This window comes from Spermophilus citellus, assembly GCF_964194105.1.
Source record: "Spermophilus citellus genome assembly, chromosome: 14".
NCBI lineage: Eukaryota > Metazoa > Chordata > Mammalia > Rodentia > Sciuridae > Spermophilus > Spermophilus citellus.
This window is the reverse complement of record NC_138194.1, coordinates 26,444,537-26,464,314: the sequence shown is the minus strand read 5'-3', so window position 1 is coordinate 26,464,314 and position 19,778 is coordinate 26,444,537. Positions and strand designations below refer to the sequence as shown.

The window sequence follows — 19,778 nt, the reverse complement described above, 5'->3', positions numbered from 1 at the left end:
AATATATAAATTTTTATAACTTTATTTTTTTAAGGAGGTGCTGAGGATTGAACCCAGTGCCTCACACCATGCTAACCAAGCACTCTACCACTGAGCTACAGCCCCAGCCCTAACCTTAGGTTATTTTGTTGAAGAATTAAAAGAGAGGAAATTTATCATGCCAATGAAACTTGTGATTGGGAAATATGGCTATTATTTCTCCCCATTTCTTAGTGTTGGCTGTAGGGCAGGCTGAATAAATGTTAGCTGCAGGGTGGGCTAAATACTGAATCCCCAACTTCTGGTTCCTTATTGCTTGTTTGTCTCAAGGCTGAACACTCAACCCCCACCCATTTGGTGCAATGGAAACCCACATCTGGTCCCTGCCTTGTCTGCCTGAGGGCAGAAGATGACACCCTTAGCAACTACTGTTTCACCCAATCACTGTACGCCAACAAGGCAGCTTGCAGACCCAGAGACCCCATTAGATTTTGGCTAAAAAAAACTCTCTCCTGCCAGAACTCTCTCTTGCACTTTGCTCTCCCTCCCCCCTTTCTTCGCCCTCTCTCTTTTGAGCTCTCTCTTTGCCCTCCACCCTTTCACTTTCTCTCTCCCTCTTGCTTTGCTCTCTCCCTCTCTTTCCCCACTCTCTCTTGCTTTCTTTCTCTTTTTTTCTCTTCCTTCCCTGTCAATCAGACCCCACCGAAATAAAGATCTCTTGGTTGCTCCAAGTGTCATGATCACTTTCCTTTCACTTAGGGTCAAATATTCATTTAGTCTTACCTGGTGACATGGAACATTAACATGAGTGATTCCATTTTGGTTTTTAGTTGGGTCTTTTGGGGCCAAGTGCAGAAACTTAGTCCAAAATAATGTCCTCATGTAAGTTTTACATAACAATATCTTCTCTTTCCCTCTATTTATTTATTTATTTATTTTGCTGTCCTATTCTATCACAGCTACTTTGTATAAATTGAAAAGTGAGTAAAATGTCCCCAAATGGCTTTCCCTATCAAAGTCACAACGAGTCAGTGAAGCATGAAAATTAACATAGATTCAGAAAGAGACACTTTTTTTTCCCATGTGTATAAGCTCCTATACTGACTTGCTTATAAATGTGGTCTCCAAGCTAATTTGCCAATAGGCTACAAGGCTTCAGGAAAAACTGATCTTATTTCAGCACAAACAAATATTTAACATTAAACAGCCAAATAGTAGTTTCTTTACGTCTTTCATGTAATAAAATCATGTAAAAAATTCTATTTATTAGCAATTAGAGAACTTTTAACAACTGAGCCACATTCCCAGTCTTTTTTTTTTTTTTTTTAATGTTTTCATTTTGAGGGCTGGGGTTGTAGCTCAGCCGTAGAGCGCTCGCCCAGCAAGTGTAGGGCCCTGGGTTCGATCTTCAGGACCACATAAAAATAAATAAAAATAAAGGTATTGTGTCCAACTACAACTAAAAAATAAATATAAAAAATAATTTAAAAATTTTTTTTTCATTTTGAGACTGGGTCTTTTTAAGTTGCTAAGGCTGTCCTCAACTTGTGATCCTCCTTCCTCAGCTTCCTGAGATTCTGAGATTATAGGCATGTGCCATGGTGCTGGGCCCCCAGTACATTTTTTTAAATTAAGAAGAAATCTTCATTGGAAAACTGACAGTGATTCTCTATGAATAAAGAGTATACGGGGCTGGGGATGTGGCTCAAGCGGTAGCGCGCTCGCCTGGCATGCGTGCGGCCAGGGTTCGATCCTCAGCACCACATACAAAGATGTTGTGTCCGCCAATAACTAACTAACTAATTAATAAATAAATAAAGAGTATTTTATATATATATATAATAATACTATATATAATAAAGAGTATATAAGAGTTCAGTGTATGACAAGGCACAGACTTTCTGTTTACTTAATAAGGTCATTAAACATCCGTAAAAATGGGAACTGTTGGATTTATGAGATTAACACCAAAGAAGTAAACAGCTTGAATAAGTTGCACTGAAGTTATCAGATGTGGTGAAAAAAATATAGGAAGTGCTGACATGGATACATTCAGTGACCTACCCACAAGATTATAGAGGAATCCTATGAGATATTCTATTCTGTCTTCCAGTGTCAGTTACTGATCCACTGAAAATTCTAGGCTAGGGTGCTGAATGAGGGACTCCACTGTAGTATGCAATTTGATTCCCTTTCATGAAAGTTTAAAGAATTTATTGGAGCCAAGAGCTGCAGGTACCTCTGTAATCCCAGTGGCTCTGGAGGCTGAGGCAGGAGGACTGGAAGTTCAAAGACAACATCATCAACTTTGGAAGACCCTAAGCAACTCAGCCATACCCTGTCTCTAAATAAAATATCAAAAAGTGCTGGAGATGTGGCTCAGTGGTTAAGCACCACTGAGTTTGATCCCCTGTGCCAAAAAAAGGGGAAAAAAATTTACTGAACCGAGATAATCTTGCATATTACCGCTGCATTCCAAGGAATGAGTGGGAAGATAAGCAGTACTGACTCAATGGTGCTACAGTAAGTACTATGAGTTTTCACGCGACATGGGAATAGGATGTGGAGGGATGAACCACTGCTTCCTGAGGAGGCAACACTCTAACATGAAAAGAAAAGTAATTTAGTAATGTATAAAAGGTGAGCAGTCTGGGGAGTGGGACTGGCTTCAGCAAATATTTAAGGTTGGAAGAGTGTGAGGACAAGGTTGAAAGGGAGAAATGGTTCATTGAGTTCAGTTGTTTGTCTTTGGGTGTGTCTGAGGGAGCTTTGGGGGGAGGGGGAAGCAGGATCTCACTATGAGAAGGAGTTATGTTATATAGAAATAAGTGGCCACTGAGGAACCAGTGCAAAGTATGTCTTAAGGGATGCATTAGACAAGGCTATTAGATTTGGCTTTTTTCGAGGAAAGAGCTTAGGTTCATCCTCTGTGATCTTGCAACCCAAGATTTGTATCTCTAATAGTCCTAGATCTAGCTCAGGCTTCTTCCAAGGCCCATCTCTAAACAAAAATGGCTCTCTTGGTCTTTTTTTTTTTTTTTTTTTTGGTGGTGCTGGGGATTGAACCCAGGCAGAAAGATCAAATTACATGCAGCAAACTCAAGAATTCATCTTCTAGGATTTCAAGTCTGGTTTCATCTACTGAAATGTGAAATATGGTCTAATTTTTGCTGGAAACAGGAATTCCCAAAGATACCTGAAAGTATACCACTTTGTCTGAGACAGTGCTTAAAATGCTAAATGAAGAATTGTATTTTTTAATTGAATTAAAATTGGAAAATATAAACAATTAAAGGCAGTATGGCTATTAGAAAACTACGGTTTTTAAAAATAATCTTACCACTAAACAAGTATTGAAATAAATCTTGTGACTGATATTTAAAGTGAATATTTTAAAATGTGTTTGAAGGTTTCTAGCTTACAGTGACCCCTGGTGTTATTCTGAAAAACATACAGCATGCTAACTAATTCATCTCTGTTTCTCTCTCCCCCTCCCTCCCTCTCTCTCTCTCTCTCTCTCTCTCTCTCTCTCACTAGAAATTAAACTCAAAGGGTGCTCTGCTACTAAGCTACAGTCCCAGAGCTTTTAATTTTTTTGTCTGTTTCCTTACCAATGTGTTAAGAATCAGGTGGATGGGGTAGCATTTTGAACTGGAGTTTCTTCTCTAATCAGGTTTTGCATTAATTTGATATGTACTGAGACCATGCCTGAGGAACTGTCAGGTTGTATGTAACTGTAAAGTAGACCACCACCATGTAGGTAGCTTGGGATAAACCTTACATAAGCCCAGCAGTGATAAGGAGATGAGTACAGCTCATGGACCAGCCAGAATGGAGAACATGTGCCCAGTGTAGTGGTGCATGCCTATAATCCCAGCTACCCAGGAAGCTGAGGCAGAAGAATCACAAGATTAAGGACAGCCTGGGCAATTTAGGGAGACCTTGTATCAAAATAAAAAATAAAAAGGGCTGGGGAGGTATCTCAGTGCTAGAGTGCCCCTAATTTCAATTCTCGGTACCAAAATTAAATAAGTAAATAATACACACACACACACACACACACACACACACATACACAAACATGGTGGTGCTGGGGATTGAACCCAGGTCCTTGTGCATGGTGGTAGGCAAGCACTCTACCAACTGAGCTGATCCCCAGCTCCATGGCTGTTTTCTCACACTCTGATTCTGCATATCATGAAATGTCTAGATTTTTAAAATACTACGCTGTTTAAATATCTGTTAACACATGTGGCTCTAGTTCATAGATTTCTTTTAAATATTACTGCATGCCACTGAATTGTGTAAATTATCATACTTATCCATACACCTACTGATGGACAATAAAGCTTGTCTTTGACACTGACACTTTTTTCAGGGGAGTGGTTACTGGGAATCGAACACTGGACTGTGGTACCACTTTGCTACATCCCAGCTTTTTATTTATTTTTTTGAGATAGAGTATCCCTACATTGCCCAGACTGGCCTTGAATTTAAAATCCTCCTGCCTCAGTCTCCAGAGCCACTCAAGATTATATTTGTGTGCCACTGTTCCCAGCAATACTATTTTAAAAGCTTGAGGTCAGGCCCTGGTTTACAGAGATGAACTAGGTATGTTCTCTATTCAAGAGTTATGATATGTTTGAGACGAGCATAAAGGGATTATGGGCTGTGTGAGAAAGGATACTACATGTATATAATTAGGTGTGAGCACAATAGGGGATAATAGACAAAGAATCTTGTCAGAGTGCCTGATTCATGGTAGATGTTTGCTGAGTAAATAAACTAGCAAATCAATGAGTAGGACACTGATTGCAAGGCATGCCAAATATCTGGGTGTGTACTGTAGTTAATATGCTTACTACTAACTGAAGTGTTTTGGGAAAGATGGAGTTGTTGTACAAGGAGAAATCCAACCCCTATCTTGGCTATCATTTCAAGAACTGAGAGGTAAATGGATTGGTTGGAAAGAATAGTCTTTCACTGCTTTTAAATTCTGGCTATTTTTTCATAATTTGGAGCCTTGATCACTAGTTGAAGGAACAGTATATATCAAGGCTGATGTTTCTACTTAGAAATGTAAACAGTACCTGCTCAGTCATCTTTTCAATTGCAGAGATGCTTCATCTAGTTAAAGGCCACCACACCCCATCTAATATTTACACTGAATTGAGAATAAATTTGGCCAGGCTGTTTTGTTAAAATACCAATAATTTAAGGCTCAATTTCAAGTTCATATATTATAACAAAGAGGCAGTCTACTAGGGATTGAACCCAGGGTGTGTGTGTGGGGGGGTGTTGTCTACCACTAAGCTACCTCCCCAGAACCTTTTTTATTTTGAGACGGGAGCTTTCTAAGTTGCTGAAGGTTTTGCTAGATTGCTAAGGCTGCCTTGAACTTGAGATCCTCCTGCCTCAGCCTCCTAAGCCTCTTCTGGGATTACAGGCATTACAGGTGTGTGCCATCACACTGGGGATTTGGGTTTTGAGAGCAGTAAAAATTATCTGTGCTACTGAGAATTTTACTTTGATGGGAGAGGTTCTTATCTTTTTTCATTGTACCACTGAGAATTTTAAAATTTGAGAGTTTAACAAAGAAAAGAACCAGCTATTGGAGAGACTGAAACAAGAGGAGCACTCAAACCCACAAGTTCAAAACCAGCCTGGGGGGAAACCCAGTAAGACCATATCTCAAACAAACAAACAAACAAATGAAACAAAACAAGCCTGAGCTTCAGCTTTCTCATGTAAAATGGCAATTTGTTGTGATAGATAAATAAGGTATAAAAGGCACTGAAGAATAGGTTGCTCTGTGTCCGCGGGGATCATCAGAACAAGGCACAGTTGAAGCTATGGAACGTTTGAAGAATTTAAAATTCCTGTCTGGTGGACCATGCCCCTGATCACAGTGACTAGGAAGGCTCAGGTAGGAGGATCACAAGTTTAAGGGCAACCTCAACAACACAGTGAGACCCTGTCTAATAATAAAGAATAAAAAGGACTGAGGATGTAGCTCAATGGTAAAGTATCCTGGGGTTCAATCCATAGTACCAATAGACAAATAAAGAATAGTCATTACTTGGCAACTTCTTTCAAATGTGTGGTTAAGAACAGGTAATAAATTTCCAAATCTTAGCCTAATGCAAAACACACACCAAGGAAATAAAAGCAGAATGTGACAAATATAACTAATTAATCTTGTTCCAGAGGTTGGCAGTTTTCCCTTCTGGCCCCACTCTCTAATTTTCCTATCTCATTTCAAATTTCTGAGCTTCTATCATGCCACCTTCTATATTTCTCTTATTTTCCATCTTAGTGTATTTTATCTTCTTTTCCTGACTCAGTGGTATTCTAGCATATTGAACACTGGCTGCTGATTTTTCTTTTAGTAAGAAATTTCTTAAAAAATTATTTCTGATTGACATGTTAATTGTACATATAAATGGGGTTCAGTATGATGTTTCCACACATACACACAACTGTGTACTGATCAAATCCAACATCCCTTTATCGACCCTCTCCACCTCCCCACAATTTCCCCAATCACTATTAATCACAATTCTATTTGGGTGCACTTTTGGAAGTGGTATACAAGTGATTAAATCCAGGGGTTCTTTATCACTGAACTACATCCCTAGTTCTTTTTATTTATTTGTTTTGAGTCACAGTCCTGCTGAGTTGCTGAGGGCTTGCTAAATTGCTGAGGCTGGCCTTAAACTTTTGGCTGAGCTGCCTCAGCCACCTGAGTTGCTGGGATTTCAGGCCTTTGCTACTGCACTAGTCTCAAGTTCACTTTTTTTTAGCTGCCCCATGTGAGACTGTCTGGTTTACTTTACTTGGCATGTCCTCCAGTTCTATCCATTTTGTTGCAAATGACAGCATATCATTCTTTATAACTACTATACTATTTATACATACCACATTTTATTTTACCATATACCTGCCCATAAGGGACTATTGTGAATAATAAAATAAGCATGAGTGTGCAGGTATCTGTTTTACCCATGCCATTTCCTTTGGTATATTCCCAAAAGTGGGAAAGCTGGATCATGTGGCAGATCAATTGTCAGCTTTTTGAAAAACTTCCATACTGTTTTCCATAATGACTTTTACATCTCACCTAGAGTGTTTGGTTTTTTTAATATTTATTTTTTCTTAGTTTTTCGCGGACACAACATCTTTGTTTGTATGTGGTGCTGAGGATCTAACCTGGGCTGCATGCATTCCAGGCGAGTGCGCTACCGCCTGAGCCACATCCCCAGCCCCTCACCTAGAGTGTTTAAGAGTTCTTTTTCTCTACATCCTCACTAACATTTATTTTTTTTATAATAGCAATTTTAAATGGCATGAGGTTGTATCTCACTAGAGTTGATTTACATTTCCCTGGTAGCAATGATATTTCCCATTTTTCAAGTATATGTTGGCCATTTGTATTTCTTCTTTTAAGAAGTGCCTATTTAGCCAGGAGTGGTGGCACACACCTGTAATCCCAAGCCAGCCTCAGCAACAAGACCCTAAGCAACTCAGTGAGACCCTATCTCTAAAAAAATTAAAAGGTGCCTATTCAGATCATTTGCTCATTTTTTAAATGGGATTACTTGGATTTTTTTAGGTCTTCATATATTCTGGGTATTAACCCAGAGTAGTTGGCAAGTATTTTCTCCCATTCTATACATTGTCTCTTCACTGTGATTGCTTTTTTTGGTGCACAGCTTTTTGTTGAATGTAATGCAACTTGTCAATTTTTGCTTGTTTCCTGTGCTTTGGGTGGTCCTATTGTAACATGGACTCTTTAAAATGGGAGATTTAAAAGAGAACCCAGGACTGATTCTGTTTTGCCCTTCTGCCTTGTTCTGGGTTATTTCTCCAGTTTATCTCAAGTTCCAGGAACACTGAGCCTTGCAGGCAGATCATCTCACGATGGGACCCCAACTATCTCCTCAAGCAGTTACAATTTCACAGGCAGCATATCCCCAGAGCTGACCTGAGGTAATGATCAACCAGAGGTCAGTTTGACCAAGATTGCTGACTATGCATACTTCTTATCCCTCTCCTGCATTACTGTCTTTCCTTTATATAAACCTGGAGCTCTTGTCAGTACCTTCAAAGACAGGATTTAGGACACTAAGCTACATTCCTACTTTTTACTTTTTGTTTTCATACAGGGCTCTGCTAATTGCTAAGGATGGCTTTGAACTTGCAATCCTCCTGCCTTAGTTTCCAAAATTGCTGGAATTACAGGCCTTTGCTACTGTGCGTGGCTCCAGTCTACTTTTTTTTAGCTGTCACATATGAGAGAATATACAATACTCTCTGGAACAACCATACTGAAATAATTCCTTTCCTACTTTACCACCACTCATCCCTCTGGCTTCTTGAGGTAGCAGGTGGCCAAATCTGGTCTGTTGGAAATCCTGCAATCCCAACCTCCCCCAAATCAGGTATGGGGCATGTGCAGCTTTCACTTTTAAAGATATTTACATTTTGTAACACATTTCATACATGTGAACTAAATCTTACACTTACCAAATTGTTCCAGAAAATGGCAAAATGAGATGGCAAAATGTGTCAAAAGCTCACGAATACCTTAAGTACAGGGACAGAATAGGGATTGGTGGGAGAATAGATTTAGGTCGAGTTACAGATTGCACAGCAGAAAAGTAAGAGAGTTCTTTTCTCATAAATTCTATTTTCTCAGTGATGTCAGAAGTGAGATTACTTACCAAGGAGAGAATTGGGAAGTGTAGAGATTTGAGGATAGTGCGGTTTGATGGGAAAGAGGATGAAAGAATGGACTACTAAGGAAACATAACATAGAATGCTGACATAGGATTAGAATCCAGACATTCAAATCTGTGGTTTTTGTAGTTTTTGCAGTAGTGGGGATTGAACTCAGGGATGTTCTAATACTGAGCTACCTCTCCAGCCCTTAAAAAATTTTACACAGGATTTTCCTAAGTTGCAGAGGTTAGCCTTGAACTTGCAATCTTCCTGTCCTTGTATCTTTGGGTCACTGGGATTACAAGTGTGAGCCACCAAGCACTGTTAGTGCCACTTTAAATAAACCATATTAACAATGAATCACAGGCACAGTGCACATCTTTAATCTTAGCTACTTGGAAAGCTGAGATAGAACAATCACAAGTTGGAGGGTAGCCTGGGCAATTTAGCAAGTCCCTGTCTCAAAAATCAAAAAGGGCTAGGAATGTAGCTCAGTGGTAGAGGACCGGCCTAGCATGCAGAGGGCTGTGGATCCAATCTCCAGTACTGGGAGGAAAAATGACTACTGGGAAAAGAATATCACCCACATGGACTTCAGGTAGGATTGGCTAAAACAAAGGGAAGCAAAGTAAAAACTGATGCTACTAAAATAAACAGACAAACAAATTGGGTAAGAATATTTAATTGTGTATGATAAACAACAGAAGACATTTTAAGTTACAAATGATGATACATTTTCAAAGATGTAGTGGTAAAAATACAGACAATGTACACACAAAGGAAAAAAAAATCACATAACTTTTTATTTTGTATGTATTTAAAAAGCTTTGGTAGGCTTCATTCATACATTTTTATCATATTGCTCTTGTACAAACATTAAAAGGAAAATAAAAGCAATATACATTCAAAGAATGATCGGCAAGTATTTCCTTAAAGAAGTCATAAAGAACTAAGGTCAGAGCTGAGTGCAGTGGTGCAGGCTTGTAATCTCAGTGACTTTCGAGGCCAAGGCAGGAGGATCCCAAGTTTGAGGCCAGCTCAGCAACTTAGCAAGGCCCTAAGCAACTTAGTGAGACCCTGTCTCAAAAAGATAAAATAAAAAGGGTTAGGTGTAGCTCAGTGGTTCAGCATCCATGGGTTCAATCAATCCCTGGTATCCAAAACAACAACAAAATATTAACTTAAAGGAAATACAATGAATCAGTAATAACCTCTCCATACCTCAGTTCTTCACCTGTAAAACTGGAAGATGCTTACAGAAACTGAATAGGGTTGTTAAGATAGCAAAACAGGTTTATCAATCTAAAGCCAACATCAGGCATGTAAGACACCATGAAAAGTGTTTTATAAGCTTCAGTAAGGTAGTATTGTTTTTTGTTTGTTTTTGTTTTTAATAACTATGCCCTCCACTATTGAGATGCAATCAAAATAACAAAAACAATAGCAAAGAATCTCAAGATCTGGGGCCTGTGTCGTTAAATCAAATATCTTTTGAATTATTAGTTGGCAGTAAAATTAACAGTGGGTCAAGACTAGTAAGGGGGCAGGGGTTGGGTGGGGGGGGGGGAGAATGGAAAAAAATCAGCCGCAAGCAGCAAGTATTTTTCTTCTGAAATGTTTCATTACTATAGAGGCCTGTCTGTGTGTACTTGATTAAATGCTAAAAGTATTTTGTAATGTAGACTTCAAAGAAGTTTGTAGTCCAGGCAAGCACCTGGATGTCAGTTCGACATCTGTATCTGTATTTCTCCTTAAGATACTCCAGAAGTAGTGTCAGCACTACTTTGGGAAAAAAAATGTTTTGGGGGATGGATCTGGGGATTGAACCCAGGGACTTTCTCCCACTGAGCTACATCTCTCCAATCCTTTTTTACTTTTGAGACAAGCTGTAACTGAGGGTCTTGCTAAATTGGTAGGCTTCATTCATCCATTTTTTAAAAATATTTTTTTAGATGTTGATGGATCTTTATTTTATGCATTTATTTATATGGGTGCTGAGAATCGAACCCAGGATCTCACACATGCTGGGCAAGTGCTCTACCACTGAGCCACAACTCCAGCCCCCCATTCATACATTTTTATCATATTGCTCTTCTACAAACGTTAAAAGGAAAATAAAAGCAAAATACATTCAAAGAATGATCAGCAAGTATTTCCTTAAAGAAGTCATAAAGAACTAAGGTCAGAGCTGGGTGCAGTGGTGCAGTAACTGAGTTACTGAGGGTCTTGCTAAGTTGCTCAGGCTGGCCTTGGAGCTTGTCATTCTCCTGCCTCAGCCTAGTGAGTTGCTGGAATTACAGGTTTTCAACACCATGTCCAGCTTACTGTGGGACACTTTGCTAAACTCTTTTTTTTTTTTTTTTTTTTTGAGAGAGAGAGAGAGAGAGAGAGAGAGAGGGAGACAGAATTTTAGTATTTATTTTGCAGTTTTCCGTGGACACAACATCTTTGTATGTGGTGCTGAGGATCGAACCCGGGCAGCATGCATGCCAGGCGAGCGCGCTACCGCTTGAGCCACATCCCCAGCCCTGCTAAACTCTTAAATAATGAAAAATAGGAACCTAATAAAATGATGCTAAGGAGATATCTCTTTCAACGTGTAAAATGTTTGTAAATGTTTTGTCTCAACCTATTGCATTAATTTTTTGAAACATTTTCTTGTAGCATTTGAAACAGTGTTGCTCACTAGCTTTTAAAACAGTCATGCATAAATTAACTATCATCATTATCCTTAATATGTGTGAGTACCAACAGACCAACTGCGTAGGGCAGCTTTAAGGTACTGTAAATATTAACTTAATAATCATAGAGCTTGCAGCCTCTAAATAGCACATGATCATGTACACCAAATTAGTTCTGATTTTAAAAACAAAGTCTGAAACAGTACATCTTGTTAATCCTTTAAAAATGCATAATTATGATTCATACTTTGAATAAAGCAAAATTACATGACTTGTGATTGCTGCTTTGAATATAATCTGAAAGAAAATGAGTGTAATGACACCAAGTTGTTAGAGAAATATCTAACACATATGCTAAGTGAAATAAAAAAAATCGAACAGTTGGCAAAATTTAAGAGGTGTATTATAATCTTCCTAATATCCTGAATGTATTTTGGTAAAGGATTAATGCCACATAAACTTGCCTCTAAATTTTGTTGAATGGTCCCTGTACTAGCCTTTGTGGTATTTGAAGGCAAGAATTTCCCACAGTAACTTATTTAGTGGCTTTCAATATAAATATTTGCAGTACTTATTACATTCTAGAATTTTGTGGGGGACAGTAACCAGGGATTGAAGCCATGGGTGCTTGACACATCCCCAGCCCTTTTTCTTTTTTTATTTTATGAAAGAGTCTCATCATGTTGTTTAGAGCCTCCCAATGTTGCTGAGGCTGGCTTTGAACTTGTGATCCTCCTGTCTCAGCCTCTCAAGCCACTGGGATTATAAGCATGTGGCACCATGCTGGGCTCAACAAATACTTCTGTCAACTGTAGCAAGCTCCCCAAAATGTTCTAGGAATTTAAGTTAATAATGAATCATTTCATCAGTGTGGTGGCACATGCCTGTAATCCTAGTTACCTGGGGAGGCTGAGGCAGGAGTACCACAACTTCATGGCTGCCTAGGCAAGTTAGCAAGAACTTACCTTGTTTCAAAATCAAAACAAAAAGGGCTGGTGATGTAGTTCAGTGGTATTGTGCTTACCACACCAATATTGGGTGTGGGGGAATTCCTAATCTTAAATTTTCATGAATTTAAGGGAGATAAAAAATTTACAGTTGTGTGATATGTAACAGTAGGATTAATGGTTACCAGTCTGTTTAGAAGTTGGAAGCTGCCAATGCCCAAGCTGTTTTAAAGGATGACTTAGAAAGTAAGTGGGCAAGAACATTTCCAGGCAGGCAAATTTACATAAGGCATGTATAAAGGAGAAAGATACCAGGAGATAAAACTGTAGAAATGGACTAGGGCCTAATCATGGACATTTTCTGGGCCACTAAGAGGTTTAAATTATATCTGGTACCCAAAAGGAAGTGAAGACTGTTGGGAAGGAAAGAGGCAGGGTTACAGTAGTCTTGGATGGAGTAAATAATGGAGACTAGCAGGGGGTCAGTACAGGTACAAACTGAGGACCTAAATAAGACGTGGGGCACTGCCAACAAATGCTTATTAATAGAATGTACACCATTGTAGAACCAGGTATTGCAGAAACAGTTCATCTTTTAAAAATAGCTTCTAGTCAGCAGTTCAGGCACTCAAAAGATTAAATGTGAGTTTCTTGAGATTGCAGGCATGTCAGGGAAAGACAATTCAACACTGAAGTTGAGACCTAAAGAAAAAATAGGATTTTAAAGATTTGAATTGATTTGAAGTACTTCAGGTATTTATCAGTGGGCCCTATATAATCCCTCCAGATTCCTCTTAAAGAAATTGCTTCTTTTGCTCTTACTAAAATTATACCAAAATATCTAAAATTACTAATTAGAAGAATACTTATGCAAAGATGCCAAGTGTCTTTTTTCTCATCTCACCCAGCACCTTATCTTTGCATTATTCACAGTGTGTTACAATTACCTAAGAACTTGGAAGAGAACCAAATAAATGGACAAGGACATAGGAGCACCCAAAAGGGATATAGAACAAAAGGAGATACAGCTTTGAAGGGAAGGGGGAGATATGAGACTGATATAATGGCAAATGACTTAGAAAATTCAAAACAGTTTCAGCACTCTTCATTTAGTTATGTGACGCCCCCTTCCTTGTTTATTGAGGGAGAGGACAGAGGGCATTCAGCAGGCTTGGTATGAAGGAAAATAAACATGGATTTATACTATGGACACATGTACTCACTATTAATAACATATTTCTAGCCTGGTGTGGAGGCACACGTCTGTAATCCCAGCAGCTAGGGAGGCTGAGGCAGAAGGATTGTGAGTTCAAAGCCAGCCTCAGCAACTTAATGAGGCACTAAGTAACTCAGCGAGACCCTGTCTCTAAATAAAATACAAAAAAGGGCTGGGGATGTGGTTCAGTGGTTGAGTGCTCCTGGATTCACTCCCTAGTACCAAAAAATAAAACAACAACAACATTTCCTTAAGATATTTACATTTATATAACAGAATCAATATTAACACATTTTAACTTATCTCTAGAAAACAATTTCTGACATATACAACCTAAACATTTACAATGGAGGTGTAAAATAAGGTGTGAATCAGTCATTTCTGGTATTTTTTTTCCAATCCTATGACTAAGAGAAAATTAAGATCAATTTTTTTTCATAGAACTCAGACCAAGTAAACATTTTATTATTTAATAGATTGTCATGGGTGTAAGTAAAATTTTCACATCTTAAGTTGGATTGTATCTGTAATGAGGAATGTCACTGATAAACTAAGAGGAAGAACAAGTACCAATATGTTCTTTAGAGGTTTTACATTGTTGTTTTCCCATGGTTGATATATGGCCCAAATCATCCTTACGAAGTATTTTCTATGTGCTAATTACTATGCTGTGACTGATCTCTTCAGACTTGCCAGTTTACACCTTTCCCTAAGGCATAATAGCAATTTAATGCTTAATTTTCACTGCTGCTCTATTTTGCTGGAGTGGTGAGATACAATTCCAGCTTTAAAAAACTGAACAAGCAACATGACACGCCAAAGATCATACAGATTTCTCTGCAGACAACATTTTATATGTAGTACTGCAAATTTAAAAACACAGTGGTAAACACAGCCTAGCTTTATTAACTTTCAGACACCTGGTCAGTGTGGTGGGAACTGGGAATCACTAATGCTTACCAGTCAGTGGTTTTCACTATCCACCATAAATGTAAAAGACAGCAAACCTTGCTTAGTTTGGTGTCCTTTTACTGCTAGACAACTCGTTCTGGTGACATAAAGGTCTGACCTCTGAACTTTTTTACTTTAACCAGATATTTCTGGATATTACAGGAATTTAAAAAGTATTATATAATTATTCTACGCTTAACATTCACTCTTCAGATTTTAAAATGCGAGCTCTGTGGGTGGCTTCCAGTCACTGCTTGGGACTGATCATGTTCACAGAGCCAGGATTCCCCTGAAACTCTCTCCCGTCCTTGAGTGTTAACCACTAACCTACTGAAGTATTCAGTACTTAAGAAGCTGAAAACCGGTAGTGGTAGCGCTTACAATTCCATTCCAATCGACCTAGCGTTAATTCCCTCTGGGATGTTTTCTTTGCCTTATCAGGTCTGAACAAAAGGATGCCACCGGACCCTTGAGAAGACACTAAGGCACAGTTCCGGCGGTTGGGGGCCCTGGTGGCAGAATTACTCCACAAGGGCACAGACCTCCAGGTAACTCATGCTGTCGCTTTTATCCCACCCTAGGGCTATCCTGAAAACAAGACTATGGGGGACCCCAAACTCTGGGTGGTCTCGCTCCCCACCCGCCATAGGTGAGGGAAATAACTTTTTTTAGCTGGGACTGATCCAAAATTCAGCGGGGGGTCTGCCCTAGCTCCGGCCTACTCGCTGTACCAAAGGAAGGTCAAACTCACCTTGGGGAAGTCCGCGCCAGGACGGCGACTAGCACACACCAGCAAAATCTTCCCAGGTCAGGGCAGGACAGCCAAGTTGCCAGGCAAGCCCAACGCCACCGGAGGCGGAGCCGCCCCTTTCCCGGCACCCTACAGACTTCCGGTCCTGCGCAAACGATAACCTACACCTCCCGGTGCGCCCCTCCCCCGCAGCTGGCCGTTTCCCGGCGTGCTCCGCGGAGGAAGAGTCGGAGTCGACAATAACAAACCCAGCCGCGGCCGTGTCCGCGGCCCTGCCAAGCCCTCGGCACTGTTTCGGGGTCCTCCGGTTGTCCGGGCCCCTCGGCTCTGACTGGCCGCGGTCCCGCTGATTCCCGGTCCCCTAACCAGAGCCGAGGGGCCTGACTGCGTCCTTTTCCGCCCTGACCCCTCCCTTCTACCAGTAGTTTGGGCCGCGGCGGCGGGCGGGTGGGCGCCCGGGACACCGGCGGTTGTGTCGGTTGGCAGTGCCGAATGGGCGGTTGGTAGCCGCCGCTGGGGACGAGGCGGTGGCGGAAGATGGTGCCGGGGGCCGCCGGCTCTGCTGTCGCCGGCGGAGGAGAAGACGCTGCCGGGTAAGTGTCGCCGCCGCCCGCGTCCCCTTCCCCCATCTGGACACCACTGCCGCTCGGCGGTCCTTGGCAGTGTGGGTCGGGGGCGCTGGGTCCCGGCCGCGCAGGTGTGTTCGCCACGGTGCCCGGAGTCCGGCCCCCGCAGGTGTTGCACAGAGGCCGCCTTCCCCGCGCGTCAGCTCTCGGAGACAAAAGCGGTTCGAGTCGATGCTCCAAGGGGCCGCGGGGTGTATGGGGCTGCCTTTGGCTTCCTCAGCTAAGGTCCCCTGGGCCACTTCTCGAGAGTGCTGCTGTTCAACACCTGGTGAAATTACGGGAGTGGCCGAGGGCAAGAGAAGCCTGAACCCACCGGGATGCAGCCTCACCCTGGTCACCATAGCCAGTGCTCAGCTCTAGAGGTGTGTTGGGCTAAAGAAACCGGAGAGTGGGAGAGTGGGGTTGGGTCGAGGCGCAGAATGGGAGGAACCTAGAGATGAGGTCTTTGTCCGACCCCCCGGAGTGCGAAGATCGGTGTAAAGTTACTCCTAGGAATGACTCAGCCTCCGCCCGCCTCACTGATAGATTTGGGATGGGGTGTGTGTGCGGATTTCACAACTTCTTTGGTAGAAACAAAAATACATTTACTAACAAGAGAAGTGGCAGCTTCTGAGTGGAGTGGCAATAGTTTCTTCCGCCGGCCAGTGGATGTGCTGTGTTTTCTATTTATGGTTTCGTAATCTAGGCTTCTCCAGTGTGACTCCTAAGTGTGGTCATATCATGAAGTGGTATAGGTAGGCCTGGATGCCAAGGAACACTAATGTGCTTACCATTGAAAAAGTCACTACGGGGCATGGTAATGTTCTCGTCTGCTATGAACATTAAAAAGCACCCGTTTTACTAACCTCTTTTTAAGTGTAGTTTAGAAGTTTTTGTATTGATGGGTTTGTGTCATTTACGTGAAGGCTTGGAAAGTTAGCAGTTTAAAAAAGACTTTTAAAAAGGCTTGTGTTCAATCCAGAATGTTATTGTACTTTGATAGTTGATAAAAAGATAGTCCTTGCACTTGTGGTCAGATGAGAAGTGAAAGGGAATTTTGAAGGAAGTTGGCTGATTTTATTATTTGGGTTATTGGATCTGTAAGAGGACCATAACTAGGAGTGTGAAATACTTTTTGTATTTAGTGTTGTTAACGTGGCTTGAATAAACATTTTCTCAGTAATATGCCTGTCTTTTTTTAAACGTTTGTGATTGTCTACAAAACACTAGATTTATTTAATGGATGCTTTAGGTATGTTTGTTGATAAATCTCTGATGGATATTTGATATGGGCTTAGGCCATGTTTTATTTATTTATTTTTTTCAGGCCGTTTCTTTGTTTGTTTAGGTACTGGGGATTAAATCCACTCGTGCTTTACCACTGAGCTACATCCCAAGCCCTTTTTCTTTTCATTTTGAAACAGGGTCTCACTAAGTTGCTGAAGATGGTCTTAGGCTTGAGGCACCGCACCTGGTTTCAGGCCGTGTTTTAAAATCATTTAGTCTTGTTTTAAATCCTTAATGTTAATCAAATTGAATAGTATTTTGGGGCCTGATCAGGATGTCAGTGAAGACAGTGAAACAGTACTCTTGGCTTTAAAAGTTTTTCTGGGCCTTGCTGACAAACAGCAGGTCAGAATGCATAGCAGATTGACTTTACAAATTAAATTCATGAAGGCCAAAATGGCAGAGGACACAAGACTTTTCTTTTGTTTTGTTTTGTTTTGTTTTGTTTTTTGAGCAAAGGGGATCCAACCCAGGGCCTCTCACATGCTAGGCATGCACTTTACCACTGAGCCACATCCCAGCCCCAAGACCTCTTTTGAATGCCATAGTGTTAAACTTAAATTATATGTAAGTTTGAAAGATTTTTTATTTGGCTTCTAATTTAGGAATTCTCTTTAAAATTTTATTTACATTTAGCATGTATTTGAGGACTGTATGCTTTACCTTGTACACGTATATCACTTGATTATTTTTTTGGTACTGGGGGTTGAACCCAGAGGCGCTTTATTTACTACATCCAGAGTGTCCCCACCCTTTTAATACTAATATATATATGATGAGGATACACCAAGAGCCTTGCTAAATTACAGAGGCTGGTCTCAAACTTGTGATCCTCCTGTCTCAGCTGTCTGAGTTGCTGGAATTATTTTAGTTTCTAGAAGAAAGGCTAGTAAAATTTTTTCATTCAGGTAATAATATTCTCTTGCCCCAATTACACTGTTTTGTCAGAAATACTGGCTGAGGAAGCATAAATGAAAACCTAGCAATTCCTTTCTACCAGTATTCATGATCTTCACAAACATTCATGATTCTTTTTTGTTATTTACTTACCACAGTGAAGAGACTCAATTATTAACTCTGGAATGTTAGAATTTTTTATGGGCTATGAAACTACAGCACTGAAACAAGAAGAAGAGTTTTTAAGAAGTTGTTCCTTTGAAAAGTAAAATTGGAGTCATGTATAAAAACGACTATAGGTATTATTGGAACATCAAGTAATTTGAGCTTCTGTAGGGTTTAGGAGGAGATTTGGGGGAGGAAAAAGCATAAGGTAACATGGATAAGTCTCTTTGTCTCTATTTAAAAATTCCTAGTTATTTCAGAGTTGTGACTTACACTTATTGTGTACCTACTAGGTACTGCTCCAGAAGATGGGGATGCAACAGTGAACAAACCCAAATCCCTGTCTTCATTAAAAATAAAATGGACAGTACAATAATTGCTAAGGAGAAAAGGCAGGGATGGGAGGAATTGAGGAATGGATTTGAAACTTTAGATACTATGGCCAGTGAAGGCCTGGGTGACTGGCTTTTGATTAAAGACCCAAGAGAATTAAGGAGGGGTTAGATGCTTGTCCATCTGGGAAAAGGAATATTTTTGACACAAGGAATTGTAAGTGTGAAGGCTCGGGAGATTCAAGACATACATAAGGAAAAATGGAGAGGTTTCTGAAGATGGACTGGCATGAGTGAGGGGGAAGAGTAGAAAAATGGGATTGTACAAATAATTAAGTCACAGTAAGGAAACTGTAATATACTCTACAGGCTGCATGTATAAAGGCACAGAGGTGGGTTCCAGGAAACCCAGCAAGATTTGGAAAGCAGTTGGAATCAAATTCATTCCTTCCCGAAAATTCCTGCAACACACAGCTCCAGTAATGTGCCAGTGGACTAGAGGGACTAGTTGTGTATGTGTATTTATAGGAAATAGTGAATCATTGGAAATTTGTGTAAAATGACAAATGTAGATTGCTTTGAGGTGGTAGGGTAGATAGAAGACTAGCAGATTGTGGAGTTCTAGGTTGAAGAGTGTGTGGAGTTCTAGGTTGAAGAGTGTGTACTCACTGTCAGATAAAAAAATGTAAAGGTTATTACATTTTTCTGATTCTTCATATTGGACTTAGGAAACCTGATTTGCCTATAAATTGAACCTCCATTGTCCATGGCCCTGAGACCATGGCCTTTCTTTCCATCTCTCTGTAAAATTAAGGTTCTGATAAATTAGTTTTTGCAAGTACATGCAGTACTTGAGTGTTAACAGCATCCTTTCTTTTATTGGTTAATTTTTGCTTTCACAGCTATTCAGTGAGTGCTCTAAGGATTGTGGAATAACAATTTTTTTCCTTCATCCATGATTTTGCTTTTCAAATTTTTATGCTTTATTGGTTTATAATTATGCTGATATGGAAATAATTGATCTTTTTGTTTTGTTACTGACTCAATTATCCAGGTAGTCTTTCTCTTCATATTCTACACGTAACAGTTGGTCAGTAACTGTCCAGCACATCTGTTGAAATTTTAATTCAGTACCATACTACTTATCTCCATGGCCTTTGGTAACTGTTTTACTGAAAATGACAGATTTGCATATGCTTCTTTTTTGCAGAGTGGGGGTGATGCTGGGGATTTAACCGAGGGGCAC

At 40.3% G+C, this 19,778-nt stretch overlaps 1 protein-coding gene and 1 long non-coding RNA gene across 4 annotated transcripts in view; one reads left to right on the top strand and one right to left on the bottom strand.

The window, feature by feature from the left end:
- Positions 1 to 9,480: 9,480 nt before the first annotated feature.
- LOC308633423 lies at positions 9,481 to 15,373 on the bottom strand. The gene is made up of 2 exons (XR_014018781.1): positions 15,247 to 15,373; positions 9,481 to 9,777 (listed from the first exon to the last, which is right to left on the bottom strand). It is a non-coding gene; the product is annotated as an uncharacterized lncRNA (long non-coding RNA).
- Positions 15,374 to 15,700: 327 nt separating this feature from the next.
- Positions 15,701 to 19,778, top strand: part of RB1CC1 (RB1 inducible coiled-coil 1) — a 74,137-nt gene continuing 70,059 nt past the window's right edge. For all 3 annotated transcript variants that reach the window (XM_081266228.1, XM_081266227.1, XM_081266226.1), the window contains exon 1: positions 15,701 to 15,839. The gene's annotated coding sequence lies outside the window, so the exon portion shown is untranslated. The remainder of the gene's footprint in view (positions 15,840 to 19,778) is intronic.